At 37.8% G+C, this 23,262-nt stretch overlaps 1 pseudogene; it reads left to right on the plus strand.

Annotated features, from left to right (window-relative positions):
* Nucleotides 1-589: 589 nt before the first annotated feature.
* Nucleotides 590-21,875, plus strand: LOC109032318 (V-type proton ATPase subunit H-like; annotated as a pseudogene).
* Nucleotides 21,876-23,262: the final 1,387 nt, after the last annotated feature.

Consider the following 23,262-nt stretch of genomic DNA (forward strand, 5'->3'; position numbering starts at 1 on the left):
GTCGCTGATCATAAGATTTTTTGCCTGCGCCCCTTTTTAAAACCCTTATTTTTGGTCACGAAAATTATTTTTTCGAAAATTTTGTGTAATGAACCGATAGGAAATTTTACGGTCGTTATTTCGGGTCCTATGACATTTTCCTCTAAGATTGAAAGTTTAAAAGTAAAATGAGGAGAAAGGTCGCTGATCATAAGAATTTTTGCCTGCGCCCTTTTTAAAACCCTTATTTTTGGTCACGAAAATTATTTTTTCGAAAATTTTGTGTAATGAACCGATAGGAAATTTTACGGTCGTTATTTCGGGTCCTATGACATTTTCCTCTAAGATTGAAAGTTTAGAAGTAAAATGAGGAGAAAGGTCGCTGATCGTAAGAATTCTAGCCGCGGCCTTCTCCACCCTGAGCCGGTTCGAGAAGAACGGAGTCCAGTGGTTGAGGCGGTTTTCTGGCCAAACTTCTTGAACGATCGACTATAGCTGTGTCCCCGTAAGAAGCTATGGTAAAGAATCGATAGTGCGATACTCGAACAATCGCATGCGATACGATAATCGACATTCGTCCAGCTGTTTGAAATTCAACATGGCGGTCATGCCATGCATTTTTCCGCGCAATCTCGGCCGGACTGCAGATCGCCCAATTAATTTTGATTTATTTAATTACCAGCCGTTAAAACTGTCATCCTCTTTGCTCATTTAGAAGTATTTCATCAATTCGAGAGCGAGACGAAGATTTAACCACAGGGCCAACGAAAATCAAGAAGAAGCCATGGGAAGTGTGGAGGAGCCGATGTTCCGAGTGGATCCTTACAGGTATGAGAGTATGAGTCGTTTTTCTGGTGTTGCTTTCAATCGCCTCTCTTTCAACTAAATCGCGGAAGCTTACACTATGTACTGATTCCTTCATGAGAACGTAGTGAAGTTCCCATAACTTACGATGTTATAACAGAATTGTCATCAGACTCCTGTGACGGAACATATGTCTTTTTGTCTGTCGCTGGACTTGTCTTGGAGATTCTGCTGTGGACCAAGAGGCATCCCTCTATTTCCTCTTATCTTATCTAGTCAATCAATGAATGCAGACCGGTTCTTGAAACTCTGTTGGCACGCCAGAACAAGATAAGGAATGTGTTAGCTTTGCGCCTGAAAGACCTTGATCCCTACGCCTGGGCATGCTGATAAGAATTTCAACAATCGATTCCTGTGTGTGAGACTGAAGCTAACTTTTAAGAAGGAACCTCTGAGCACAGTGAAGAGTGTTTAGCAGGTTTTGTTTCCCAATCCCCTGCAAATAGCAAGAACTGTGAATACTGTTGCCACACCTAATGATCATCCTGGTTCGGACTCCACTACCAGGTATCTCCTGCCCAAATTTTCTCCTCAAGAATTGTAACTTCCTCATTCCCTAAACGTCCTCTAACTCTCTCCTTCTTTCACTTTCATGCTGTTTAATCTCTGAAGGAAAGAGTTAGTTTGGCTGCATGTACTCATGCTGTGATAATGAGTCCAATTTCATCATTTTGAAAGCCCACTTAAACCATCTCTTCCCTGCGAATCGATAGCTTAACCTCTGTTTTACCTGATCATTTCTCTTTCTTTATTCAATGGGCCAGTTGTGCTGGTGCCAGAATCATGCTTTGATGCTTGGTTCTGGTAGATCAGCTCTAAATAAATAGATCTGGCCCAACAGCAACTCTCTACCTTGAATATTAACCGGGATATCTCGCCTTGAATAACTCGATTTATGACATCATTTACTGCGGTAGTGCATAACATGATACGTCCTACCGTGGTAGATGATGTCCTAAACCAACTTTTCCAAGGCGAGATACCTAGGCTAATATTCAACGTAATACGGCTGTTTGACCAGATCTTATCATTTTTAGTTGATCTGTAAAAAAAAGTATCATAACACGATTCTAAGACCAGCACGACTGGCCCATTCTTCCACTCCTGTGTTATGTTTCCATTGTTTCAAGTCTAAATTTTTCACAATTACCTGTTTACTCTACTCTCTAGAGGTGTAGTCAGCTGAGTTGGCACTTGTTTACATTCCACTTGCAAGCAATAGACGATATTAGTGGTATCGTCATTATAGGGATTCTCCATTATATCGAATTGGATCCAAACAATAACATTGGCGTAACCTCTTTCAATGCTATTACTGCGAATAAATTGATATATATTGCTTTTATGTGACTTGCCACTACTACTACTAGCATCTATTGGGATGCAATTGTCAAACAGCAATTAATAGGGGATTAACGGCAGCTGATTGTGAGCTTAGTGAATCCTCGATGACTGTTGGACGACTACATTATAGTTGCTGCAAACGATATGTATTCAAGTGCCAACTTAGCTGACGACACCTCTACCTCAAGTTACTTCTGATAGTTTTACGCAAGTTTGTCCTATCTCTTGAAGGCATGAAGTTTTTTGACCAATTTTATATACTCTCCACCGTCAACCTTCTCTGGTATTGAATCGAGCAACACTCAAGAATATTTATTTTCAGTTCACAGTGTACTCTCCGTTTTTAATTGAATAGAGTGAGAATGTAGAGACCTATAATTAATTCAACCAGAACTGAAGAATTTTGCCATATACTTTGTATCTTTGTATACTTTATTTGAGAGGAGTTAAACTCCTGTTTAAGGTGTCAACTTCAGCGGTAATCTTACTGTATCACTCTTTGCACTGTACGACTGGCTATATGATCTGCTATAGACTGTTTATACAAGTAAAAGTAGTCAGGAAAAAATTGGTTAGTCTCGTAGTGAGTGGTGTTATTTTCGGAAGGTTGCTTTTATAACAATTAAAAACCTGCTCATCATATTGCAGGTACTTGAATAAAAGAAGCCCAAAGAATTTTGTTGCCCTCTTTCTAATGTAGATTCCTCCTTTTTACAGATTTAAAAACATATCAATATGGCGCCAGAGCCACTGGATATCTCTGAGCATGAGTTGCTCTTCAAAGCAACCAATTTATCCAAACTGGCCTCCATAGATTTGTTGCAGGTATGAGTTATGAATATTTTCATCAAGTAAAATCATTTTGTCAGTCAATGAGAAACTGGAATAATTTTGTAGGACAAACAGCTCATATTTTTTCTGTTCTTTTTTTCTTAAATTTTAGTTCAAAACCTGTCAAAGATCTCTCCTAAATTGTTGCAGGCTCAAGAAATTAATTTCAAATTCTGAGTATTGCATTAGAAAACTGGTTTTCTCAGTTGATATGAAGTGTGCTCTATTATAATTAATAATAACATTTTCTGTATTTTAAAATCCAGGAGGACAGGTCAAGAGTTGAAATATTTGCTGAGTATTGTGCTAAGAAGCGAGAGAACCTGTTTGCGGTCAGTTTTTGAACCTGTTAAATGGATCTGATGGATTCATTGTGAATATGTCTGCCAGAATAATCGCCAAGATTGCCTGTTGGAACCCATCTGCCAATTTACTTGACAGCTCTGATTTCACTTTTACCTGAATTGGTTGAATGGACAAGTAAAATTAAATGTAAGTTAAATGGATCAATGATCTTCTGCTATGTTTTACTTCTAATTAATTTAGTAATGCATCTGTTGTCCTCAAAATTCTGTTTCTGCAGGTGCAAAAAGTTCAAAAGCATCTTGTCTTCGCCACATGATCCGGCGGATTTACTTTTTAGCAAAATTTTCGACGAGAAAAGAGAGAGAAAAAAAAGACATCACTTTTTAAAATTGCATCCCTTGATGCTGATTGTTAGTGATTGCTTATTTCCTGCGATTGCTAATTTCCTACGATATAACATAAAATAAATAAAGAGCTAGGTCGAAAAATGGTGTGGGGGAGCGCAGATCGTTCTTCTGGAAAACTGATGTTCCCATACAGCATACCATAAGGCACTACTGCACCAAATTTCATGACTGTATTTCAAGATTTGAGCAAGTCACAGGATTTTTTTTTGTTGCAAGGTTACGATTCTGTGACAATAAGCATCTAGGTCATGGCTGTTATCTGTCAAAATTTCTGTACAAATTCTCCACATAGCTAAAAGTTTGCGGTCTTTTAAGGTTTTTTCAATGCACGACCCCATTATAGCTGAGGAAGAGACCCTTTTCACAAGCAGCGACGGTGAAAGTGAATGTGAGGCTGAAGATTCATGATGTCCCGATTGATGAACTCAGTAGAGCTGGCCCTTCCTATTTTTTTCCTTTACTTCTAGGCATGTACTGAGGTGGCTTATAAACTTTTTCAACATGAATATGCTTTTTTTTTTTTTAACAAAAAATAATCTTTTATTAGTTCCCTTTCCTTGGTAGCCTGTAGTTCTCTCGAAAAACGACGTCCGTAGCGCTTTTGTAAATCTCACTTTAAATATGTCAAATATTGTTTTTCAGTAAATGCAATGGTACAAACCTCTAAATGAGGGTTTGATCTGTCATTTTTGTTAAACCCATGATCTCAAAACCTTCAGTATATAGCTAGTAATCATTAGAGTACCTGTATAGCAAGAGTATAGAAAGCTGTGAAACTCCGAAAATCCATCAGGCTTTCACGAATGCCTGCGCTAACAAAGTCATGGCCCAAAAGGGCAACCAACCTATGAATTAAATGTATCCAGAACGATTTATTTTTATAATTGTCACAACCTGTTGTTTGCATTAAGCGTATTTGACATAGTTTTTGCATAAATCTACTAATTTTTGCCGAAGAACGCACATTTATGAACATTCTTTGCCATTGTGGTTTGAATTGTAATCTGAAAATTGGCAGTGAAATGTTGTGTGTCAAAGAGCTGGCACCCTTTTGGGCTTTAAGCCTTCCATGAAGCAAGCTGTCCTTTACTCTCGCTATACAGGTACTCTAGTAATCATGTCTTAAACTATTCATCCTTCGTTTTCTCTAACCGCTATTTTCTGACTCCTCCGTTTTTCACCCAAAGCCTCAAATGTGATGATCTGGAAAAGTGTGACTTTCAAAGTAAACTCTTCAAACGAAAGTAAATGAGTGAATCTGCTGAAAAAGTCACCTTTTAAAATTTGAACTTTGAAAAAAAAATCCAATCTCTTCCTGAAACAGATAGAACCTTTCTTAAACTTCTTTATCCACACTTTCCTCGTCTAAGTATGCCCTAGTTACTATCCACTTTACTGTGGGCCTCAGTTCAATCTTGATCTGACATCTTCAGGATGCGTTTACTGATTTCATTGAATTTGTTATCTTTTTTAAAGGAGGGGACTTCTTTTTGTCGGGAGATGCTTGCAAGTAGTTCTTCGTCACGATAAATATCGTTTGGCTTTCATCAAAGTTGAAGAGCCTCCAACATTGTTGAAAGTCCTTGCCCCTGGACAAGTAAATTTCCAAATTCAGTACCAACTTATATTCTGTCTTTGGTTACTGACTTTCAACCCTAAATTTGCTCAAAAAATGAACAGGTGAGTATAAGAGGAAGTCTAAGAGTGTTAATTGTCTGTTGAAGAGGAATTCTGTTTTTAAATTGTTGAAATATCAAGTCAGATAGCCTTATCATGCCATGAATGTTTTAAATTTCTTGAATTCTAGTATGCTCATGGTACCTTAGGGTGCGGCTTATTTCTGTCATGTAGGTAAATTGACGAGGTCTGGGTGGCAATCGGTTCTATCTATGAAAATAATAGGCTGTATAAAATTTGAGCCAATTTGAAGCTTTTTTAGATGATGCTCAAAGGGATTAAAACTATGGGCAAAATTACATTGGTTTGAATGGGCAAAAAAACGCCTGATCTGCGAAAATACATTTTTGGATCTAAAATGCGCTGAAATGAAGAAAACCTGTTCAGCTCTTAGAGAGGCATCCAGGGGCTTATTTGGAACGAGAAAATCACACTTTTGAAACAAGAGTTGGGACAGCAGGATCATGGCGTAGCTGGTTTTGAGGTGCCGCGCCCATAGCTATGTGATCGATTTTGAGACTTTCAGATCGAACTTAAAATAAGTGTTCCAAAGTTGAAGAGGCAAATGTATCTCACAACTTGATGAGAAATAATGTACAATGGTTGTTTTAGCCCTTGAGAACTATACTTGGCCCTTTACAATTTAGCCTCCCATACTATTTCTCGAGCCCAGAACGAAATTGGTGTATACTTTTTATCTTGCACTCGAGTGATCCCCCCTACCCTCACCCTTGGGTCAAAAGTGTGATTTTCTCGTTTCGAAGGGGCCCCTGGATGCCTTTCAAGAGCTGGTCAGGTTTACTTCATCTCAGCAAATTTTAGATCCAAAAAACGCATTTTTGCAAATCAGACGTTTTTCCGTCCATTCAAACCAATCTAATTTTGCCCGCAATTTTGATCCCTTTGAGCATCCTCTAAAAAAGCTTCACATTGGCTCAAATTGTCTACAGCCTATTATTTTCATAGATAGAACCGATTCCCACCCGGACCTCGTCGATTTCCCTCCATGACAGAAATAAGCCGCACCCTAATGGTACCTCCAACTCAAATATCAGGTTAGAAGACCAGTTGAAAAAGAACAAGTTCAAAGGCGGAAGCGGTTCATTAAGAATCAGAAACCCTTCCCTCGAATATGGATGAATGTTTAATATGTTACTAATTAGTATAATTTCAATGCATTAAACAAATTGCTGCCTATATGACATTGTTACTAAGTTTAGAACTTTCCAAGGCTGTATACAGTGAGGAAAATGTTCTCTGTCAGTCCAATATTAAGAGATTAATAAAGAAATGATTTGAGTGTGTAGTCTGGTTGAGAGAAAAGTTCATGCGTAGTAAGAGCAGACAAAAAGAAAATGAATCTACCTCTATTCTTTTTCCTTCACTCTAACATAATTCTGGTTGCTCTTAAATTTCACAGATTAGGCGTCATTCCAATCCTAGGAGATATTCTCAGTGACTTTGTGACAGAAAAAGTTACCCGCATCATCTTGGCTGTATTCAGGGTAAGTTGGTTTTTATACCCATCCATTCTTTTATGCCGGCCCTACACACTTGCGCACAGGGTGCATTCAAAGCATTGATGCCTGCTGAGTCATTCCATATAGAACCTACCAGCCATGCAACCGCCAGACTCGGATTTTGATGATGAATTTTTTTCTTGATCAGACCACAAAATAATGAACTTCTGCAAAATATTGGGTCTCAAATCGAAAAACTCACTGAGATATGAATTTTTGAAGTTTTAAGAATTTTCAAGAAAGTGACGTTTCGAACTTCCGAGAAAGAGAGGGTCATCTTTCCCAATAAAATTCACACCGGGCCCATTTTTCGTCGGATTGAAGTGAAAATTTGACACAATGTCAATGAAAGTATGTAGATTTGAGAAAAAAATGCATGAAATGTTCGACTTCACTCATTGATGTGCTGCGGTTGATTGTTCGTTGTGATTTTGTCTGATTTTGGCGACAAAACCTTCCCCTCTTCAAATGCCCATAACTTTTGAGCTGCAAGTTATTTTTTGCTCTAATTTTTTTTAAAATGCTCCTAAGAGTATTAGAAAGACGCCTAAAGAACAATTCTGATGGTGTTTTGGGCTTTAGTATCTTTTTTTTTTCACTTTTGTCCAAAAAAGGCGTATAAAACTGAAAATAACACCAAAATTATTCCGATAATTGACCATTACCCTGAAAAGTCAACTCAAAAATCGCTCATTTTTTGCCTGAATGGTCCTTACTGTGTGTACAATATGTTTGAAAAATAAAATCAATGGTATTTTGGGTTTTAAATATCTTTTACTTCGAGTTTTTGCCCAAAAAAGGCCCGCGAAGTTGAAAAACACTGAAATTACGCCAATTATTGGCTCCAACTTTGGAGTAGCAACTCATAAATCGCTCAGTTTTTGCCTGAATGGTCCTTACTGTGTGTACAATATGTTTGAAAAATAAAATCATTGGTATTTTGGGTTTAAATACAGGGTGTTTCAGACCACCCGTACCAGGCCTTTTTCTCGGTTGGTATAGGTCGTACGAAGTCGGAGACCGCGGAGTTGAATAGGGAATTGACCCCAAGGAATCCGAATTTCGTGGTCCCGAAACCCCCCCACCCTCCCTTGGGGGGTAAAGGGGGGTCACGATGCTGAAAGTCACGGTTCCCGACCGAATTGCGGATAGATCGCATCAGAATTGAAAAGCACGGAAAATTTCACGTGGAATTGACCCCTTAAAATCCAAAATCGGACCATCCAAGGCCCAAATTTGATCCCCTAAAGAGGGGGACAGTACCCCCCTCCATAATTTCTCTTTGGTCTCAAAATTGACGTAAATTCTCCAGAAAAAGACGGTTTCCCAGGTAATCGACCTCGAGAAATCCAAATTTCATGATCCCGAAGATCCTCTAGCTCCCCTTGGGGGGTAAACGGGGGGCCCAATTTTAAATATCGGGGCTCCTTTCCGAATCGCAAATTGATTGCATCCAAATTGAGGAGCAGAACACATTTACATCTTAAGTGACTCCTAAGAGTGCTAATTGACCCCCCTGAACGGCAGAAAGTAACCCCTGAGGAAGAGGGCCTCGCCCCCGCCAAAAATTTCTCAGGGTTCCTCTTTGGTCGCAAAATTGACGTCGATTCTCCAGAAAAAGATGGTTTCTCATGTAATCGACCCCGAGGACTCTAAATTTCATGTTCCCTGAGCTCCTCGGGGTCGATTACATGAGAAACCATCTTTTTCTGGAGAATCGACGTCAATTTTGCGACCAAAGAGGAATCCTGAGAAATTTTTGGCGGGGGCGAGGCCCCCTTCCTCGGGGGTTACTTTCTGCCGTTCAGGGGGGGTCAATTAGAACTCTTAGGAGTCATTTAAGATGTAAATGTGTTCTGCTCCTCAATTTGGATGCAATCAATTTGCGATTCGGAAAGGAGCCCCGATATTTAAAATTGGGCCCCCCGTTTACCCCCCAAGGGGAGCTAGAGGATCTTCGGGATCATGAAATTTGGATTTCTCGAGGTCGATTACCTGGGAAACCGTCTTTTTCTGGAGAATTTACGTCAATTTTGAGACCAAAGAGAAATTATGGAGGGGGGTACTGTCCCCCTCTTTAGGGGATCAAATTTGGGCCTTGGATGGTCCGATTTTGGATTTTAAGGGGTCAATTCCACGTGAAATTTTCCGTGCTTTTCAATTCTGATGCGATCTATCCGCAATTCGGTCGGGAACCGTGACTTTCAGCATCGTGACCCCCCCTTTACCCCCCAAGGGAGGGTGGGGGGGTTTCGGGACCACGAAATTCGGATTCCTTGGGGTCAATTCCCTATTCAACTCCGCGGTCTCCGACTTCGTACGACCTATACCAACCGAGAAAAAGGCCTGGTACGGGTGGTCTGAAACACCCTGTATCTTTTACTTCGAGTTTTTGCCCAAAAAAGGCCCGCAAAACTGAAAAACACTGAAAGTACGCCAATTATTGGCCCCAACTTTGGAGTAGCGACTCAAAGATTGCTCACATTTTTACTGAATGGTTCTAACTGCATGTGAAATGCGTCTGGGGAATAAAAGTGATGGTATGTTCGGTTTCCACAACCCTTCTTCCACCAATTTTACTCAAGAGAGGCTCGCTTAACTGAAAAAAGCGCTAGGAAAATCTCATTAACCGACCATTGCATTAAAAAAGCAATTGATTGGGGGCCCAGATTTTTCACCAAAAGACTCTTGTCGTATGGGAAGCATACTAACTTGAGAAGTGAATATAGTGTATTCTTGGTTGTAGTAGTTTTCTCCTTCACTCCTATCTTTAAGATCGGTATTTAAAGGAAGGAAATAAAACTGCAGGTATCCCTTAACTGGTGGGCATCCCTATTCACATTTAAATGTGATTTACTGACTCCTGAATGGCATCATTATGAGGGTAATAACTTTCAAATGTATTCTGAAATTAAAAATCTAAGGTTTGCTCTTGGTTCACTCAGTTCAGAACTTAGTTGCTTTTTCAACTTGAAGCATTAAATTTACTTCAAAAAACTTTTCAATTTACACGGACGCGGACGGATACGTAAATAAAATCTCAAAGTCGTTTTCTTCCTTCGATTTGGATAGAGCAAGCCCAAAGAACCAATACCTATCATGCACACACGCAACATACGAATTTGTTGAGATTTCTAGCATAACTTTTTGGGTATAATGTTGTTCCTATTTCGAAAAGTGGAAAATGAGAGACAAGTTATCATCACTGCTCACTCTTTTGGTACCAAAAAAATGCTACAAATTGCAACCTACCAATTAAAGCAACTAAGTTCTGAATTGAATGAATCAAGGGCAAACCTTACAGTCACTTCATTGGTAATATTCTATTTTTTTATCGCAAAATATCTAAATACATGATTTTTGTACATATTTTTCTCCTCCTTTAAGAGTGAAACCCTTGCTTGAGATGTTGAGGAAATAAATAGGTAACTCGATTTTTCAAAAAAAAAATAATTACAATACTTCAATTCTAGTCAGCATGAATAACCTTCCTCAATTTTTAACAATTTAAGGTGAATCCAGGCTTGGAACTTCGCGATTTGGCCGCTACGTCGCGCTGCTCAGAATATCAGCATATATTTGCCAAAATAATAAAAACAGTAATACTTATTCAAGATTAGAGATCCAGGAGATATGGCAACATACTTGAGGAACACTCAGTAAAAAAATCTTCTCAAAATTCCCAAAAAAAAGTCTCAACTACAGCGGAAAGTAATTCCCATTGCGGCAATGGGAGAGAGAGAGACAGAACGTCAGGGATTCCGTTGCGCGCTCGGCGGCTGCCTCTGAGCTGAAAGTTTCAGCCGTACTTTCTCTGCGCTTGTAATTCTAATTGCCAATATTTTTGGCTCAAAAAATCAAGTAAAGATTAATCTATATCTTGTGGATCTGCCTTTTGTAATTCGAGGAATATTATTTCAGTAATCGTTGAAGAAAAGTGAAATTCTCAGTGGTGACTGGTGGCCCTATCTCTAATCTTGAATTATCCCTAATCGAACCCTAGATTCACCTTATGCTGATAATTCCTATTGGCACTTTTTATCTTGTCCTTATATTTTAATTTTAGAATACATTTGTAAGTTATTAACTTCATAATGATTCCATCCAAGAGTCAGTAAATCACATTTAAATGTGAATAGGGATGCCCACCAGTTAAGGGATACCTGCAGTTTTATTTCCTTCCTTTAAATACCGATCTTAAAGATAGGAGTGAAGGAGAAAACTACTACAACCAAGAATACACTATATTCACTTCTCAAGTTAGTATGCTTCCCATACGACAAGAGTCTTTTGGTGAAAAATCTGGGCCCCCAATCAATTGCTTTTTTAATGCAATGGTCGGTTAATGAGATTTTCCTAGCGCTTTTTTCAGTTAAGCGAGCCTCCCTTGAGTAAAATTGGTGGGAGAAGGGTTGTGGAAACCGAACATACCATCACTTTTATTCCCCAGACGCATTTCACATGCAGTTTAAACCATTCAGTAAAAATGTGAGCAATCTTTGAGTTGCTACTCCAAAGTTGGAGCCAATAATTGGCGTAATTTCAGTGTTTTTCAGTTTTGCAGGCCTTTTTTGGGCAAAAACTCGAAGTAAAAGATATTTAAACCCAAAATACCATTGATTTTATTTTTCAAACATATTGTACACACAGTGAGGACCATTCAGGCAAAAAATGAGCGATTTTTGAGTTGACTTTTCAGGGTAATGGTCAATTATCGGAACAATTTTGGTGTTATTTTCAGTTTTTTACGCCTTTTTTGGACAAAAGTGAAAAAAAGAGATACTAAAGCCCAAAACACCATCAGAATTGTTCTTTAGGCGTCTTTCTAATACTCTTAGGAGCATTTTAAAAAAAAGTAGAGCAAAAAATAACTTGCAGCTCAAAAGTTATGGGCATTTGAAGAGGGGAAGGTTTTGTCGCCAAAATCAGACAAAATCACAACGAACAATCAACCGCAGCACATCAATGAGTGAAGTCGAACATTTCATGCATTTTTTTCTCAAATCTACATACTTTCATTGACATTGTGTCAAATTTTCACTTCAATCCGACGAAAAATGGGTCCGGTGTGAATTTTATTGGGAAAGATGACCCTCTCTTTCTCGAAAGTTCGAAACGTCACTTTCTTGAAAATTCTTAAAACTTCAAAAATTCATATCTCAGTGAGTTTTTCGATTCGAGACCTAATATTTTGCAGAAGTTCATTATTTTGTGGTCTGATCAAGAAAAAAATTTATCATCAAAATCCGAGTCTGGCGATTGCATGGCTGGTAGGTTCTATATGGAATGACCCTGCTTGATCATATTTTAAAAGTGATTGCAGATAGTTAATTAGTTAATTTAAGTAGAGTCATTCAGCATCACAGGCTATTAATGTTTTTACAGAAAACATGAAGGGTGAGTGAAAATAAAAAAATTTAGATTCTTAACTTAATGGAAGCAAAAAATTTCAAAATCTTGGTTGTAACACTGACATCATCTTTGGTTAATTTACAAATAGTTTGAACAAGTATATCTATATCACGCCTGTACTATACTACCGTGCTAAGCAAAAACGCCTTAAATCCATCAAGATTTTTCCTCTTGTTTTTTGGAACTTAACACTTTATGAAGTAAAAATTCCCACATGCACCGCAAAGGACTACGTGCAAAATGGGCCATTTGGGGCTCGAGGCCGATACCTTTGAGACTTTCCCTATTCATTCACGTAACAATGCCTCATCTTTCCCCAAAGTTTCAAGCCCCCCAAAAATTTTGGGGAGACGCGGCAGGGGGTCAAAGTTAAAAACCGGCAAAATTTTCGCGAATTTTTTACTCGAAAACCAAGAAGTTTTGGAAAACGCGGTTTAAACGAGCGTATTCAGCGTGACGAGAGCTTTCAGAAAATGTATAACATCATGGGTTTTGTCAACTTCAGCTCGAGTTATCGCCTCCGAAGCGCCGGAACGCTCAAAAAAGACCCCTTATTTTTTCACGTTTGGGCCGATTTAAAAAAAAGCCATTTTTTCATTTTGATGAAAAACTGATATGTTGTCCCTGATTCTCTGTAGCCTCTCTGGCTCTTTACCGCATGCTGGGGAAATGTTTTGGTCGCGAGTTATAAGAGCGGAAAGGAGCGAAGGTCGGAAAAATCGGCTATTTTAAACTGCGCGCGCGGCGTTGATCGGAGGAAAACGTCCCCTCCCACTCAGTTCGGCGAATCACACTCCTCTGGCGACCTCGCATTGTTGCCACATGTCTCCTGATCCGTCGCCGCGCGCAGTTTAAAATAGCCGATTTTCCCGACCTTCGCTCCTTTCCGCTCTTATAACTCGCGACCAAAACATTTCCCCAGCATGCGGTAAAGAGCCAGAGGGGCTACAGAGAGTCAGGAACAACATATCAGTTTTTCATCAAAATAAAAAAATGGCTTTTTTTTAAATCGGCCCAAACGTGAAAAAATAAGGGGTCTTTTTTGAGCGTTCCGGCGTTTCGGAGGCGATAACTCGAGCTGAAGTTGACAAAACCCTATGATGTTATACATTTTCTGAAAGCTCTCGTCACGCTAAATACGCTCGTTTAAACCGCGTTTTCCAAAACTTCTTGGTTTTCGAGTAATAAATTCGCGAAAATTTTGCCGGTTTTTAACTTTGACCTCCCGCCGCGTCTCTCCAAAATTTTTGGGGGGCTTGAAACTTTGGGAAAAGACGGGGCATTGTTAGGTGAATGAATAGGAAAAGTCTCAAAGGTATCGGCCCCGAGCCCCAAATGGCCCGTTTTGCACGTAGTCCTTTTCAGGTTAAGTTCTAGATAGTATTTGCGACAGAATTTTGTGAAAACATTTTCCCAAGGTATACAAGTTTTTCTGCTATAAAAAATGTAAAATGGCGTTTTTGCGTTGCACGGCAGTATAGCGCTCTGCAACTCCTGATTGCCATTAAAACCGATTCTGCAACGATTCGATATCTGCAACCGTTCAAAAGTTATGCCCATAAGTTGATTTCTCTGTAACCCCCTCTCCGCGGGAGGCTGGATCAAAAACTCCGCCATTTTTTAACTTCTGTAACCTTCCTTTACAAAAGGTGAGGGTATGACAAGATTCCGTTCTGGGTCCAATTCTTATGGGAAATGCATATACCTCTTTGTGAAAATCGGCAGAAGTTCAGATATGGATTGTTTGTGTCAATGTAAGGTGGAAAGTAATCTGTATTTCTTTCCCTCGCCTCTCAAATGTAAGAATTTGAGGAAGTAAAAACAAGAGGGAAAGAGCTCGTTGATTCGAGTTTTGCTCTTGTGCTCCTGTCTCTCCTCCTACCCCTTTCAAAACGGAATCGCCTGTCAATTGGATGGAATTAGCCAAGTTAGGGTTAGTTGGGGTCATTCCATAATAGGATGATTCTGGATTGGTCTCACATCGATTGTCATCATATAGTCAGGAAATTTTTACATTAGTATGTTATTGCAAATGATCGGTCGGTCTCATGCAGTGTTTTGATTGACTCTCTTATTTTTTCTTACAAGGTATCCAGGAAAGTATAATCAATAAACTGGGAAACTCTACCTCCAGATGTTACAAGTAACAGAAAATTTCTGTATACGGATGTTACCTAAAAGTTGCCATAAATCAGAAAGTTTCTGACCTGAAGAGCTCAACCAATTAGTATTTCAAAGCCAATGAGGTGATTTTCAAGCTCCCATAATCCACATTCGCTGGCTTTATTTGCGAAGGTTGGTGACATGACTTTTGAGATACCCCTCAACTTGGTGAAAGATGAACAACCGCCCCCCCCCCCCTCCTTCCCCCAATAAAAAATTTCCAAAAATCTAAAGTGTCAACTCATTGTTTTTCAAAGAACAAACAATAATCCCTAAACAACTTTAAAGTGTGTTTTCCTGTTCAGAGATGATAAATAATTTCTTTTTTTTCTTGTTTTATTCGCTTTTTAGAACTTAATCATAAAACCAGAAGAGCCGAACATTGCAAACGAACATTGTATCGCAATGGTACAGAGAACGCAAATTCGATGATGAAGACATTGTAGAAGATATTCAGTTTCTCAACAAAAAATTGCAGGCATCCGTTCAAGATTTAAGGTATGTGGTAACTCTATTTTCTCTCCTACTAAAGTACTCGACATTCTTCAAGTGAGTGGGTGTATTTACTGGTCTTTCTCCCCAGTGGTTGCATACACCACATCTTGCAGGAGAACTATGGGTGGGGAGAAGTGTATTCCTGTGGTGAAGCACCTCCGAAAAAATTAACAACTGTAGTATAGCCTGTAAAATTTATGTATTTTAAATGTGGGTTCAAAAAAGTCCGGTTTGGTAACCCATGTGTATAACAACGGTCAGTAAAGCTAGGCCTAGACAACATTTTTAGAGACGCTGCACTCTTCATCCTCCCATAGAGTAAAAGTCATTTTGGGAATCATTAATTACTTTTTGCCTAATGATGATTCATGAAATTGGTGAATAATCTGTTGAAACATGATTTAGATCAACCAACTTGCATTGTAAAATGTTCAACAGGTTATTCTGAAGTTATCATCTGTTAAGAATGGAGGCAAAAAATACTTCTGTTTTAAAGAAGAATGCTGTATGAGCCATCAGCCATTGCCAAAGCTCCTTTAATAGAATACAAAAAAATATGTGAATATTTTTTCTCCAATTTTTCAGAGAAATTAATCCACAATCGGACCTTAGTTAGCCGCAAATTTTAAGAGATAATATTCATAAATCTTCTCAAATATGAACATTTAATCGGAGGAAGTTTGGCAACTCTCGAATATTCATACGATGTTTCTCCTTAGTATAGTAGAGTAGCTCATATATCATTAAATTGAAGTACAAAGTCTCTTAATGACATTTTCTCCACCTAAAAGAGTGATAATTCACGGTTTATTTTTGGAAGACCATTGTCTGTAGTGAGTGTGGTATTTATTATCAAGAAAGTAAATACTGTAATTTGAAATAATTTTTTTCATTTTTACTTATAGTTCTTTTGATGCCACTGAAGTAAAATGTGGGCGACTAGAGTGGTCTCCAGTCCACCGGTCTGCTCAGTTCTGGGGAGAAAATGCAGCACGTTTGAATGAGCACAACTATGAGCTTCTTCGCTGTCTGGTCTATATACTTGATACTTCTGAGGATGCTTTGGTGCTCAGCATTGCATCCTTTGATGTTGGTGAATATGGCCGTCACTATCAGCGAGGCAAACAGTAAGTAACAATTGACAATTTTTAAATTAAATCAAGATTTAAAAACAATTCTTCTGAGAAGTTTTGATTTACATGCGCTGACATTCTAACTGTTTGATGAATGACAACTTAGTTGGTTTTGAGGCGGACCAGGTTTTGAGTTGGAAGTTCCCAAATCTTATCAACGCTCTGAAATTCCGTTATCATTCCAAAATTTTTAAACAATTCCTGATGATACAGTAGTATTCCAATGTTACCATAACTAAACAAAACCAGAAATTTATTCAAAATTGAGGTTTATTCTAAGTAGTTTCCCTAAAAAATGTTTGTATCTGATTTTTAGTACCATAACATCTGGCTATTTTTTCTCTCTCAAAAAAGTTCTCAACTTTATATTTTGATCAATTTTCCGGAAATATTGTCATATTACATTTAATTTTGACCAATGACAGAAGTGACGGTGAATGACAGATTTTTACCATCTATCTGCTGGTAAGTAGTAGAAATTGCTAAGTGTCAGCTGGATTAGATAGATTGGTCAGAATTGTAACTTTAGATACAGCAAATGGAGTCTGCACTAGAACCGTGACAGTCGTCACCCCTCTACCAATTGGCTAACATCTTTAGGTGTTGAAAAAATAAAACATTTTATAAACCTTTGAAGCAATTTGTTTCAGATCAATGTTATTTTGAAAACCTCAGCAAGAGGATAGTATGTTGAGACAACCTGGCAACTATGTTTCAAATCTTTTTCAATCAAAAATCAAAGTTTCAAACACGCACCTTTCACTGAAAACTTTGTGCTCTTCCTTATCTATTCAAATCTTCGCATTTCTCTCTTTTCCCACTCCTCTTTATTAGTCCTGTGAGCGGCCTTCACCAACATTTTAGTGATCTGGAGAGTGATGGCGATGCTTCGGGAAATGATTAATTCATAGTGATCCCAGTGCCTATTTGAGGAAATACTTCATATTTGCGGTGGCCGTATTGTCTCAACAACTAAAGCCAATTATTAGTTTTCTCTTTGAAGGAACATCTCTGTGTTCTTTGAGTGCAGAACTTTAAACCCTTAACCCGTTGTTTAATGCCCAGCAAGCCAACTTTTAATGTTGACCAGTCCTTCAATCATTTCGGCCCCTCTTATTCTCTCCTTTTTCTTTCATTTTGAATCATAAACACTTGCAGGTGATCACAAGAAAGCTGCATGGATACTGAGCATGTCATAATGCACACCTTAACAAAAGAGATGTACCTAAGCTAATTGTGGGGTATAGAACCTGCCAATCATATCAACTATTTTCCTTTTTCTTTTTTTGCCCAATCTTCTGTAATTCTCTTTCTTTGTAAGAGAAAACTCCGCAAAGGATAAATTCACCCGCCTTTTCCTGTATTAAATACATGTATTACCCTCTCTGTCCAGTAGGTGTCTCTCTGTACCAGATGAATCTTCGAGTCCCTTGAGATCCACTACAGAGAGCACTGTATTAGTTTTCCAGTAGATCCATGTTAATGGTAAATGATTATTGCGTGCGAATATAAATATTTTGCTACTGGAGTATAGGATTATACCTGTTGTACACACTTGAGGAGTAAAATTTTCTTAATTAATTATGTCGTTAATTTTTTATTTGTGTTTTATTTCAGGGAGTATCTAGGACGCCAGCTGGAAAAAGAGCAAGGATCAACAACTACTACAGCAAAATCTGCAGCTGGAGTACTCGCTGGTAAGACCTCTATGTAGCTTGACTGCTTCAGAAATTAATCAAATCTTGTATCTGAAGATCATCATTTGCTGCGGTCATATTAAACACTGAGATTTTTCCTGCCTATTATTATCAATAGACGTGGGTAAATTTACTGATGTGGCAGTCCATTGACCTGTATTAGCTAAAAGCCTGCTAATTAGGAGTATGGATTTTGGTGCCTTCAACGAAGACTTGTTACCAGAAGTATTACCCTGACTCTTAACAATGAGTCAATGATGCTGACTTTTTGTATTGCATCATTTAAAATTTCTAATTGAGGTGAATCCTTTGTAATGGGTCAGTTGCGCTGGTCACAGGAGTGCATTTTGATGGTTTCAGCTCATAGATTAGCAAAAAGGAATCAGTTATGTCCAGATGCTTAGTTTTTCCATCCAGTATTAATGGAAATATTGCCCTTTTAAAAACACAGTGTATGATGTCATCCACTGCGGTAGCTTACACCATGGTCCCGTCCACCTTTGATTCATCAATTAGTGATGTACACATTTGTATTGGTAGCTCTACTTAAATCATAGATGAAACCAAGGTGGAAGAAACTATAGTATGCACTACTGTGATGGATGACGTCATACGCCATGCTATTTGAAGAGGAATATCTCCGCTGGTATCGGACAAGAAAACTTGGGTTTTAGACAGATCTTGTCATTTTTTGCTGATCTGTAATCTGATGTCATCAAAATACAATTCTGAGACTAGCGCAACTGACCCATTTAACACTTTGAATTGTGATCAAGGAGGGAAGCACGGATTTGACAAAGCTAATCGGCAATCTAGCCTGAAATAGTAATTTTGATGGCCAGCTTGTAATATGCAATAATTATCTTCTCGATGGTTGTGGATTTTGAACTTGAAGAATTAATGGCTAATTAGTAATTATTGGTAGTCTCACACATCAAGACAGCCGTGCTAAGGAAGAACGCTGCATAAACCTTCAGGCGTTGCCAAATTTCCTTTCATTAAATCCGAATTTTCTGGTAAACTTATGACAATTTTTCTCCCAATTTTTTCAGATAATATTCGTAATTGCATCTACAGGTTCTGAAAATTGAAAGGAAAACTATTCATAACATTCCTCAAAAATAATAATTCTATCGAAGTAAATTTGGCAACTCTGGAATGTTCATACTGCGTTCTTCCTTAGCACGGCAGAAGAGGACAATGATTCAGTAAAGGCAGGCAGGGGCACAGAGCAGCTGAGTTCCTCAGGTTTTTTCCTAAATTCTTGAAATTGACCTTATGTTTTCTCGAGGTTCCTCTCCTCCAGTAAATATTTTTTAGCCTCTTTCTCCTCTATTTTAGTTTGTTTTCATAGATCTTTATTCAAAATGAGTATGCAGCTCAAATGAGGTTTTTAGGTTCTTGCATTTATTCCTACGTTGCAAGAAATTTTTCAGAGCTCTTAAAATGCTATCTACTTCCCTGCCTCAAAAGTGGTGAAGCAATTCTATTAATCAATCGATTATTTTGTGAAGACATTCACTAATTTCCTTTGATTTTCTTCTAGAGGTATAGATCCATCAAAGTCAGTATTGGTGTCGATACTCAATTCAAAGCTTATCAACGGCGTAAGTCCGCAATCACATATCTCGTTTGCGGTGTCTGAAAATCTCAGCCTCTATGCTATTTTTTTAAAGGAGAACAAATTGACATCATTCCTTAAAGTTTTTGCAGAATTCTCTTTGCACAGAGAAGAAAAATCACGGCAGTTTTAAGGAATTGCCGTTGAGTAGTTCCGTTTAAAAAATAAAGTATGACAGTAAGTCTGCGACGTCGCAAATCAAGTTATGAGATTGCCGACTTTCACCGTCGTTATGTCTTTACAACTAAAACTAAATGGAACAAAACAGAACCTCAACATTGACTCCCAAATTCAGTGTCAAAAGGGCTCCTATCTAGAAAACCAAGTACCTCAGCATCTGCTAAATTCTGTTTTTTGATATAATATTCCTTACGACCTCTTGGGCACCGTCTCACCATCAAAAAATCCCGATATCAATAAGATCAGAGTATTTTATAGGGGAATATCTATAAATCTCATTTGAATAATTTTGTGAGGAGGTCTAATTGATCCTGTTCTTATATCTGGACTTAATCTATAGTAAAAATACATTCAAAAGAATGAAATAAGTAGTCAAACTTCTGAAACAATAAAAAAGATTATTCCAGATCTAATAATATAGTTGATTTTTAAAGATCGAGATCCTTCGTATAAGGATTCTCGAATAACATCTCGCCATCAAGCTCTCAAACTCAAACCTTCTATGTACCAGGCTCGAGAAAAGCAGGGCCAAACAGTGAATTTTTCTGTATTTTTTCTTGCAATATTAAGTAGATATGATGAAACATCCGACTGGTCTTCAAGGAGAGCTTTTGTTTCCTTGCTGGTCAGGAAGATAAGATAGACAAAATAGTCAAATTTTCCGAATGATAACAGAGTGAGGCGTATCCTCTTTACACCTAAACCAGGAATTCCTCAGCTCCATTGGAAAACACTTGTGAAAAGGCCAAAAAATTATTTTTTCAGCCCCGCGTGTCTCGACCTTGGCATATTGAAATTTTAAGTTCAAAAATTCATTGCGCTTAGAAAGTCGCAAAGAATATAATATTGAATAATAATTGAATTTAGCCAGGTCAGAATACCTTTGGTTCCCCATGCAGGGTCGCTACAGGTATCCTAATTTTTTGCTTTTGAAGCAACTTCTGTTGAATGAGTTCTAACTATTTCTCTTCTCTTCTTATTTTTAGGTAAAATATCATAAGATTATCTGGAAGAAGTTGGATCCCAATAGTGGAGAGGAACAAATGCTGCTGTTATTTGGTGTCAGTCAATTCTGGTGCCCTTTTAATTCTTTCTTGAGAATGATTTTTCCTCAAAAGGGACTCATGCTGATATCTTGGCAACTAGTTATGTATTAAAAAAGTATGATGGTGGCACTTTCTCAACTCATTTATTGAACGTAAATTTTCCAGATTTGTTGTCTTAAAGTAAAGTCATCCATGAAGCATGAGCTAAAATTCGCTTTAGCTGTAATTAAACAGTGGCATGAGGGTGTAATTAAAGCCTCTGAAAACATCGTAAATGTCTCTCCAATGCATGCTTAATTTAAGTACATGCATAAACAATTTTGTTAGTTTATGAATTGGTTGGAACTCAAACAATTTACCATTCCCCATTTCGAGTATATTTTGTCTAAATTCTATTTTAGTCTTTTCCATAAGAAAGTTCTCTAAAGTAGGTTAATTTGAAAATCTGTAGTAGCATCTTTCAACTGATAGAGACTTCTTCAAGAGTTGCTGTTTTAATAGTTGTAATATTTTCATTCTTATTAGCCTCAACTCAACTTTACAATTGACAGGGTGTGTTGGGAACAACTACAAAAATCTATTACAGCATTCATCTTTTTGCACCATGCCAATCAGCTGTGCTTAAATTTTTTATCGCTGTAAACTGCATCTTATTTGAAATTGGTCACCTCTAAGCCAGTCAAATAGGCCAGACCAAATACTAAACGCAGGAAAGTTCAGAGATGTTGTTTTTTTTTTTGCTGTTTTGTCCAGCCCCTGGTTCCCTTAAAAACCAGTAGCTTTTCTCCACAAGCCTTAGCAGTTAATCTCAAACAAAAGATCAAAGAAAAAATTTCAATAGTTTGGAACCTAAAGTCGTAAGATGCTAAACCTATTTACCATAATGCTTATGAGCGGCTGATTTCACTTGATTTAAAATGACTATGTTATGAACGAGATTAATTATATTTTTTCAACAACTCTTGTGCTGTAGTATTAGTATGTAATTCTTATGTTCATTGAAAAAAAATCTCTCCATGCTCCAAGCCACGATGACAACACATAATTATTTTCCCCAAGTTCATTCCATAGCAATGTCACCTATCACTGTCCTTGTTGGATCATTCTATGAGATGTTGATGATGTATTTTTGATTTGTTAAATTTTATTATTGAGGTATCATATAATATTGTTAATGTTAAATTATATGTCAAAAAATTATGCAATTTTATTTAATTTGTGTTTCCCAAATTCGATTTTTTTTTTGGATGGGAGGAGGTGAGTAAAAATTGAAGAGCATTTTGTAGAAGGGTGGCTCTACAAGGTACTATTTATTGAGGAAAATGCAATTGAAATTGTGTTGATTTTGATCACACTTAACCCTGCTGGGTAACTTTAAACCCGTTAGCTTCAATCGTCCTATATTGAACTGAAAATTGACAATAGTTTTAATTGTTAACTTTTTGAGCTTTTCAGAACTTGAAGCATTGGCGGATCAAGAGGGGGCGGTCACAGTGGTATGCTGCCATGCTAAGTTGAAAATCAGTAAATCCATAATTTGCCGCAAGTCCACTAATGGACCGGTTTAGAAGGTACAAATTAACACATTCTGATACATGTCATAACAAGAATTTTACCTAGAACACGATTCACGCAACAGAAATTGATGAAACTAACTCTAATTGATCTGTTTAACATTTTTTGATGCGTGAATTCAAACCTTGCGCTCATGGAAAAATTCAAGTCTAGTTGAGACAAATTGCGCCGTAAGGGTTACTGTAACAGTCTCTGCGGTATGAAAAGATGGCAACCTTGATTTTGGATCTTCGGCTCAGCTGTCGCACGTAGTTAACACCTAGAACAATACAAGGCAGGAAGGAACATGGCTTGATTAAGAAGCCTGCCGAAACTGTTGTGGTATGTGTGATTTGATTCAAGTAGACCATTGTTTTTCTTGTGAGCAGGGAATTCAAAATTCTTGTAACCAATGTAAACTAAAAACGTTGTTATCTTAGTTTGGAGTTGATTTCAGTAAGTCCCTTTGTGCAAGTTGTGTTTAACGTGTTTTGGTTAAAAGCCATGTATCAGAACGCTTCAATTTTTGCCTTGTTTACTGGTCCATTACAAAATATAATTCTGCTCGTTTCGAAGAAAGTAGTTCAAGAGGTTTCCATTGACCACCTGGGATCAATTCATTTTTGATGATGACAAATGAGGGGCTTGGAGTACAAGGCACATCAGTGCAGTTTTTGCTATTTCAAAATGTACTTGTTACAAGTTTCGAAATTTCATGGATCCTCAAGGCAGAAAGGAAGTTCAAACTGACTTTTTGATGTTTAAAAATAGGAATTTGGGAGCGAATTTTTCACAAAATATGCATCAAGACCAGTTTCACTTGAAATTGTTAATATCTCAACGTTTAAAAACTGCACTAATGCGCCTTGACCTCCAAGCCCCTCAATTTCACTTCAATGCAGGAATACCAGAGAGAATTTAAATGAGGCCTTGTTCTTTATGATGATTAAGGGGAAAAGATTAACATAAAAGAATCCTAAGGAAGCTGAGTCTATATAAATGTAGGAACTTTATTTACAGGAAATTTTTTATA

Source organism: Bemisia tabaci, chromosome 7 (assembly GCF_918797505.1).
Source record: "Bemisia tabaci chromosome 7, PGI_BMITA_v3".
NCBI lineage: Eukaryota > Metazoa > Arthropoda > Insecta > Hemiptera > Aleyrodidae > Bemisia > Bemisia tabaci.